The sequence below is a fragment of the Heptranchias perlo genome, chromosome 30, assembly GCF_035084215.1.
Source record: "Heptranchias perlo isolate sHepPer1 chromosome 30, sHepPer1.hap1, whole genome shotgun sequence".
NCBI lineage: Eukaryota > Metazoa > Chordata > Chondrichthyes > Hexanchiformes > Hexanchidae > Heptranchias > Heptranchias perlo.
The window spans coordinates 6,170,348-6,179,445 of NC_090354.1; the positions used below are offsets into that span (position 1 = coordinate 6,170,348).

A 9,098-nucleotide genomic window follows, 5' to 3' on the forward strand; every position below is an offset into this window, starting at 1 on the left:
TATACAGTTCCATCATTATATCCCTGCTTTTGTATTCTATATCTCGGCTAATAACGGAGAGCATTCCGTATGCCTTCTTCACAACCTTATCTACCTGTACTGCCACCTTCAGGGATCTGTGCACATGCACTCCAAGGTCTCTCACTTCCTCTACCCCTCTCAATATATTCCCGTTTACTGCGTATTCCCTTTTACTGTTTACCCTCCCTAGGTGCATTACCTCACACTTCTCTGGGTTGAACTCCATTTGCCACTTTTCCGCCCACTCCACCAACCCATTGATATCTTCTTGGGGTCTACAGCTATCCTCTTCACTGTCAACTACACGGCCAATTTTTGTGTCATCTGCAAATTTGCCAATCATGCCCCCTACATTCAAGTCCGAATCATTAATATATACCACAAACAGCAAGGGACCCAACACTGAGCCCTGAGGCACACCACTGGAAATGGAAGAAAGGTTAACCATCACTTAGAGATGTCTGGGGATACCTTTGTGGGGTTTTCAGAAAGGAATTTTAAAAAATCTAGCATTTAAATTTTTCAAGCTTCCTCTGCACCCACCTCGACTTTCTCCCCTTCTTTCCCAAAGGTATTGACACTTTACGGAACTCATAAAAAACTCTGCTGCCCGTATCCTCACTCGCACCAAGGCCCGTTCACCCATCACCCTTGTGCTCAGTGATTGGCTCTCGATCCAACAATGCCTCGATTCTAAAAGTCTCATCCTCGTGTTCAAATTCCTCCATGGCCTCGCCCCTCCCTACCTCTGTAAGCTCCTCCAGTCCTACAACCCCCCCCCACCCCCGAGATCTCCGCGCTCCTCCAATTCTGGCCTCGTGTGCACCCCCAATTATCTTCGCCCCACCATTGGCGGCCGTGCCTTCAGACGCCTAGGCCCTAATCTCTGGAGTTCCTTCCCTAAATCTCTCTGCCTCTCTACCTCTCTCTCCTCCGTTAAGACGCTCCTTAAAACCTACATATTTGACCTAGCCTGTCTTAGTATCTCCTTATATCAAATAATCTGTTTTAGTGATGTCGGTTGAGAGATAAATATTGTACAGGACACGGGGGAAAACCCCATTACCCTTCTTCGAATAGTGCCATGGGATCTTTTATGTCCACCTGAGAGGGCAAGCGGGTCCTCGGTTTAACATCTCATCTGAAAGATGGCACCTCCGGCAGTGCAGTGCTCCCTCAAGTACTACACTAGAGTGCCAGCCTAGATTTTGTGCTCAAGTCTCAGGAATATGTCTTGAGTCCACTTCCTTCTGAGGGGAGAAAACTGTGGAAACCAAAAGAGTTCTTTTTAATTCTCAACACACAAGTTTGTTATTGAGAAAGGTAAAGAATGACTTTGCAATCTAGACTATGCACCTTGTAAAGCAAATCAGTCCCAATGGAGGTATCAAGGAAACCATTGGGTTATTGACTACATGTTATCACATATGGTGCAAGCTCCCAAGAGTTAATGACTGTCTTGAGCCTCTGAGTTAGAAGATTGTGGGTTCACGTCCCACTCCAGATACTTGAGCACATAATCTAGGCTGACACTTCAGTGCAGTACTGAGGGAGTGCTGCACTGTTGGAGGTGCCGTCTTTCAGATGAGATGTTAAACCGAGGTCCAGTCTGCCCTCTCAGGTGGGCGTAAAAGATCCCACGGCATTATTTCGAAGAAGAGCAGGGGAGTTCTCCTCGTTGTCCTGGTCAATATTTATCCCTCAACCAACATCACTAAAACAGATTATCTGCCTTTTATCACAGTGCTGTTTGTGGGATCTTGCTGTGCACAAATTGGCTGCTGCGTTTCCTACATTAAAACAGTGACTGCACTTCAAAAGCGTTTCATTGGCTGTAAAGCGCTTTGGGACATCCTGAGGTTGTGAAAGATGCTCTATGAATGCAAGTTATTTCTTTCTTTACCTTCTATGGTTTTGCCCTTGCTGTTCCTGACTGATCCACAAGGTGCTGCCTTTGAGCTGGAAGTGTTGGAAGTTGGAGCAGTGAATCCAGTCGTGGGGAAAACGGATCACGTGTAAGTGCCAACCATCTGCGTTAGACGTCGACAGTCAACGTTTTGGGAGACTTGCTTGCGTGTCCTTATTTGTTGACAATAATCAGCATGTACTGCGTCTCCCTCCCCTCAACACTTCCGACCCGAGTACCTCCTGCTCTTTGAAGTGATTCCAGCCACTCCCTACTGTCGGTAAGAATTCTCATGAGGGGCCATTCTAACCCTGCGGGCAGGTAGGCAGTTAAAATCGCTCCTGGGATGCACCCGCCGAGGTCCCGGTCTCTTCCCGCAGTTTCTAATTTTAACCTGCTCTTCTGAGCAGGCGGGAGGGACACCCACTGGAAACCAGAGGCGTCCTTTGTTAAATTTGCAGAAAGGCCCTCTGATGATGTCACTGTGGCCCGACTGCTATTTTAACCAGAGGGCTGCGCGGGGACAGCTGTGGCTTTCCCCGCCAGGCCAGCCTAGCGGGAGAGGTCCCGCACGAATACCGCTCCGCGCTAAGATCGGAGCTACGGGAACAAGAATTTCTATCGACGATACGTGGTGTCTGAATCACTGAGTGGAGGCAGCACTCGGGGGAGAAGTAAGGGAGGAAAGGGAGGAGAAGAGTTGGGAGAAGGGACGGAAAAGGAGAAAATGAAGGGATTGGGGGAAAGGAGGAGAAATGAAGGGGAGAGGGAAGAGGGTAGAAACCGGGAGCAGTGCTTTGTGGTGCAGGAGAAAGAGTGCCAGCCTTAAATGGAGGGAGAGGGAAGAGTGCAGGGAAGAGGGGGTACAGTAGTGCCAACCTGAACTGGGTAGAGGGAAAGAAGAGTGCCAGGGTGAATTGAGGGGAGGAGAAATGTGCCATCAACCTTTTGCCTTCGATTTTTGGATTTCCCCCTTCAGGTTTTCATTTGCCCCCACTCTCAATTGTGAAGCTATGTTGGGTAGACTACAGCTCGAGCTACGAAGCCTGTGTGACTAATGGAGAAAGACCTTGCATTTATATGGTGCCTTTCACGTCTTCGGGATGTCCCAAAGTGCTTCAAAGCCAATTAGTGATTGTTTGTACACTGCAAGGTCTCACAAACAATAATGAGACAAATGACCAGTTGATCTGTTTTGGTGGTGTTGGTTGAGGGATAAATGTTGGCCAGGACACCGGGGAGAGCTCCCTGCTCTTCTTCAAAATAGTGCCATCGTTACAGGTTTCTTGTGGTCTAATATGTGAGGCAACTTCCCAGATTCAGGAAGTGATAATCAGATAAAGGGGAATTAGATAAATACTTGAAGAAGAAAGATATTAAAGGGTACAGGGAAAACACAGGGAAATGGGATTCAAGTAAACATCTCCAAGGGGGGAGCTAGCACCAGCACAGTTATGATAGGCCGAGTGGCCGCCTCCTATGCTGAAATAGCTAGGATTCAGTGATTTGCCTTTGACCCGATGTGTACAAAGGCCAGCGTTCCAGTTGACAACAGTCTCTGGGAGTCAGGAGGAGTGACGTGTGAAGCTTAACTGTAGTGATTCAGTGTGAATTGTCTGGATTGATGTCGAAACGTATCTATGGTAGATCTCTGTCTTAAGTGGAAGCCTGCCTTACGTGCTAGCTACGGTAATACTGCTGCTCCACGACTAGACTGACATCCTGCCCACGCCTCTCTCAGGGTGAACTCTGGTGCAGAGTAGACCATCCTTATTCTGATTCTGATGAAAGGTCATCGACCGTAATCGTTTTAACCCCGTTTCTCTCTCCACAGATGCTGCTTGAGCTGCTGAGTGTTTCCAGCAATTTCTGTTTTTATTTCAGATTTCCAGCATCCGCAGTATTTTGCAATTGCAGACCATCCTTATCCTGACCTCATTGCATAATTGTGGCAACTCCTATGTCCAGGAATAAAAGATGGAATTTCCCTGCAGCCTGCCCATAATGTTCTTGTCTTGAATTTTTTTCAGCAGTCATTCATTCAAGCTTTAAAACAATGTTATCCATAGAAGCTCAGCCTCTACTTACAAACTCTATCTTACAGACTCCTGCCCAGGGTAGACTGCATTAAACCAGTTGCCTACTTGATACATTGTTAGATACTAACTAAGGAAATATATCTAAATTACATACAATAACTTGCATTTATATAGTGCCTTTTATGTAATAAAACATCCCAAGGTGATTTACAGGAGCGATTATGAAACAAGATTTAATACCGAGCCACATAAGGAGATATTAACACAGATGAAACAAAAGCTTGGTCAAAGAGGTAGGTTTTAAGGAGCTTCTTAAAGGAAGAGAGAGAGATGGAAAGGTTTGGGGGGGAATTCTAGAGCTTAGGACCAAGGCAGCTGAAGGCACGGCCGCCAATAGTGGAGTGATTAAAATCGCGGATGTGCAAGAGGCCAGAACTGGAGGAGTGCCGAGATCTCGGAGGGTTGTAGGGCTGGAGGAGGTTACAGAGCTAGGGAGGGACAAGGCCTTTGGAGGGATTTGAAAACAAGCATGAGAGTTTTAAAATCGAGGCGTTGCCAGACCGGGAGTCAATGTAGGTCAGCGAGCACAGGGGTGATGGGTGAACGGGAGTTGGTGCGAGTTAGGATACGGGCAGCAGAGTTTTGGATGAGTTTATGTTTACAAAGGGTGCAAGGTTGGAAGCCGGCCAGGAGAGCATTGGAATAGTCGAGTCTAGAAACCGATATACTGAAACAGATAGGAAACACTGACATTGAAAGGACATTGAAAGTTTCATTGGTTTAAATTTGTGAAATTACCATTTAAATTACATGCATTTTTAATTTGAAAAGGCCATCGTTTCCTTTTTAATTAGCGATGCGCTCCTTCAAGGGAGTCACTTATGGTTGTGCGGGTGGCAATGGGATTTGCCCAATGCCAACTTACTGGCTTGGAACAAAACAGGACACCTGCTGAAGGGAATATCTATAAATGCACAGACTATCTGCCGAAGGACTCAGTGATATTCTACCACTCTGTGAATATTGGTTTAACTTAAGCTAAACCCTTTTAGTCCTCCATTATTTTGACCTCCAAGTATTTTTTTTTTCATTTTATTTCAAATAACCTCAGTGATTACATCTATCTGGTCAACGTTGTCACTGTGGTTGAGCAGCAAGAAGGTTGGTTGAGGTAATAATCTTTCATGCAGCCTAGCATGAGAGGTAACGGTATTTTCTCAATAAGTGCCACCGGCAGATGAAGGAATACATCATAAAGTCTGTAGTGCATTATATCTTTATAATGGTTGTTGAGGGATTTGAATGCTTCTCCAGACTGTAGCTTTGAAACTCCCTCGCGGGCTGCTAAACCACAATGAGAACTTCAAAGTTACAACATCATCTACTGAATCTGAAGTTTGCGTTGGCATTGCTTAAGGGGAAGTGAATTCTGCTAAGTTAAACAAATGATCCAAAAATGTTATAAAGAGAGAAACGTGTTGCTGATCTCAGCAACCCTCAGCGCTCCTTGTTACTGTGTTTTATGTTTCAAATCTGTTCAGAGCCTCACTTCTTATCAGTGGAACAGAACTTCATAATATCTGCTCCCAAGCTACCTCTAGCCAGCAATTTTAAAGCATAAAGCACATGTAATAAGGAATGATGGAAAGGCATCAGTAAGTGTACATGGTATAGATCGTTGGAGAGGTCACCGTTGGAATACTGTGAGCAGTTTGGTGAGCCCGACCTTCAAAGCAATCTTGATGCAGGGTTCGGGGAACAGTGATGAGCATGATTCTGAGATCTGTTTTACTTTTTGAGGAGAAGCCTGCAGAACTGAACTCATTAAACAGGTTGAGAGGAGATGAGCTCCAAATTTGTAAAAGAGATAAAAAGAAAGAACGAATGCTGGAAATCTAAAATGAAAGCAAGCGCTAGATAAATGGAAGTTCGTCCTGTTTTTTCCTTCGACTTCTTTGGGACATAGCAAGCAACAAAATCACTCCTCTTGCACTACTGACACTCCAATGCTGTACTGAGGGAGTGCTGCACCGTCTGGAGGTGCCGTCTTTCGGATGAGACGTTAAACTGAGGCCCCGTCTGCCCTCTCAGGTGGACGTAAAAGATCCCACGGCACTATTTCGAAAAAGAGCAGGGGAGTTCTCCTCGGTGTCCTGGCCAATATTTATCCCTTAACCAACATCTCTAAAACAGATTATCTGGCCATTATCACATTGCTGTTTGTGGGATCTTGCAGTGCACAAATTAGCTGCCGCATTCCCTACAGTACAACAGTGACTACACTTCAAAAAGTATTTCATTGGCTGTAAAGCACTTTGGGACGTCCTGGGGTCGTGAAAGGCACTATATAAATGCAAGTCTTTCTTTCATTTCTAGAAAACTGAACCTTGAAGCATGTTCTCTGATCAGTCTTACCTGGAAGTTCACTGTTGACCTTCCATGGAGTCTCCGGCCTACCACTAGCGCTGATGGTTTCAGAATGACTGCTGACTTGGAGGAAGTCAACTGCAGATATAGTTTCAAAATCCTTTGAAGATATACAAAGGCAATCAAAAAAAAATCTCTCAAATGGTAATACAGCTGCCAATCAAATGTATATTTTAAAATATATAAAAGATATTTGTATTTGAATTGAATGGCTTGGCCACTTTCTGGCAGTTAATTAACTTGTGCCACCTAATTGCCGCTGGAGCAATCCAATCATGAGGTATTTTGATAGATTAATAAGGAGAAACTGTTTCTACTGGCAGGAGGGTCGGTAACCAAAGCACACAGATTTAAGGTAATTGGCAAAAGAACTGGGGTTGGGTGAGATGAGGAGAATTTTTTTTACGCAGCGAGTTGTTTTGATCTGGAATTCACTGCCTGAAAGGGCGGTGGAAGCAGATTCAATAGTAACTTTCAAAAGGGAATTGGATTTATACTTGAAAAGGAAAAAAAAATGTAGGGCTATAGGGAAAGAGCAGGGGAGTGGGACTAAATGGATAGCTCTTTCAAAGAGCTGGCACAGGCACGATGGGCCAAATGGCCTCCTACCGTGCTGCAAGATTCTATGAACAAGAAAGCATTTTCATTTAAATCTAGTTGTAGCACGGCTGATTAAAATGGACTGAGGTAGATTTTAGAAACTTCGCATTTAAAAAAAAGAATAAGGAGAAGACGAGGGAAATGCTGATACAAGCAAAATATTTTTTGGCAAAGTTTCCAAGAATTTTATTAAGTGTACGTTTACGCACAAGGCAATTTAATGACTCCTAGACCCACTTCTGCAAGAGCTAATTTGCTAATTGTTTCTGTAAATGGATAGTTTAACACCACATTTTATGCTAATTACTAGAGTGTAGTCAGTGTTAAGTGTCTTATCTCTAAATTATTTGAAATGTCTGGTTGTGAATATAAAACTGTAATTTAGAAAAAAGGAATGATTTTCTGCTCACGCACGTCAAGAATGGGACCCAAAGGATGACAGAGATTGTGCTTTAAGTTGCCAAATAAAGCCACAGAAGCAGACCACATAAATGGGTGCAAGGGTCAATTAGGTACACTTCTAGGGGGAGAAGGGATTGAGGGATATGGTTAGAAATCAGGTAGGTGGAGTTGAGATCAGTCAAAAAAAGGACAGACTTTTTGGTCCTAATAGCCTTTCTCTGTTCCTCAGTGGTTGCATTCTGTTATTAATGAGTCAAAAAGTCATGGATTCAAGTCCCAGTCCAGAGACTTGAGCGCATAATCTAGGCTGTCACTTCAGTGCAGTACTGAGGGAGTGCTGCACTGTCGATGCTGCTTTTCTCAGATAAGGCATTAAACCTAGACCCTGTCTGTCCTCTCAGGTGGACGTAAAAGATCCCATGGCATTATTCGAAGAAGAGCAGGGGAGTTCTCCCCAGTGTCCTGGCCAATATTTATCCCTCAACCAACATCACTAAAACAGATTATCTGGTCATTCTCACAGTGTGCTGTTTGTGGGATCTTGCTGTGCGCAAATTGGCTGCCGCTTTTCCTACATTATAACAGTGACTACACTTCAAAAGGCTGTAAAGCCTGAGGGCGTTAAAGGCACTATATAACTGCAAGCTCTTTCTTTCTTTTTTATTCATTTGGGAAAACTGAATCAGTACAAGGATGTTGCAGTGAATAGAACGCAGGGTTTTGGGCCTGGGATTTGAATCCATCCTTTAATAATGGGATGAATGACTCCTGTCACTGCTGGCTGTAATGGTCCTAAATGAAATGAGACTGGGACAGCATTAATCTGTTCCTAGTAGGTCAGGACAGAGAATAAAACTGGCTATCATTTGACACTAATTAACAGTCTCACTCATGTTATATTTAACATTACAGAATTGCTTCAGTAAGCAGTGTGGAACATAGGCCCCCAGGCTCCCATTTATAAGATAGCACAGAAACATCAGGAGAACAGTTGCTTTAAGCTTCTGGTTCTAAAAGTTGCTCCTGACTGTCTTAAGACTGTGTTGAGTGTAGAGCAGTTCAATGCAGATCAAAAACTCTCTGGTTCTAAATCGAGGCGTCCCCTCTCCTTTTTTAAGTGCTTCCTGTTGGGCGTCATACAGTAAGTCTGCTTTCCCTGCAGCTGCAGGATTGTTGTTTAGTTGTTAGTTCTATTCTGCAGCCAAATGCGGTGCAAACTACGTTCATGCCACATGTGATAGTCATGCTACTCCAGCTGGGAGCAGTGGCTGTTTGTTTTGGAGGGTCCTACAAATGTTGAGAAGGGCAGATGTGTAAGTGTGGGGGTATAGCTCAGTGGTAGAGCATTTGACTACAGATCAGGAGGTTCCCTGGTTCAAATCCAGGTACTAAGGTTTCACTACTTTAAGATAATTATAAGGAATCTTATAACACCAGGTTATAGTCCAACAGTTTTATTTTAAAATCACAAGCTTTCGGAGATTATCTCCTTCGTCAGGTGAGTGATAATTGGCAAAAGAACCAGAGGGGAGATGAGAAGATTTTTTTTAACGCAGCGAGTTATTATGATCTGGAATGCACCGTCTGAAAGGTAGAAGCAGATTCAATAGTAAATTTCAAAAGGAATTTCGATACATACTTGAAAAGGAAAAACATTTCAGGGCTATGGGTGAAGAACAGGGGTGAGGGACTAATTTGAAAGC

General features: G+C 44.1%; 1 non-coding gene across 1 annotated transcript; it reads left to right on the plus strand.

Annotated features, from left to right (window-relative positions):
- Positions 1-8,718: 8,718 nt before the first annotated feature.
- Positions 8,719-8,794, plus strand: trnac-aca (transfer RNA cysteine (anticodon ACA)). Its single transcript has one exon. It is a non-coding gene; the product is annotated as a tRNA-Cys (tRNA).
- The last annotated feature ends 304 nt before the right edge of the window (positions 8,795-9,098 follow it).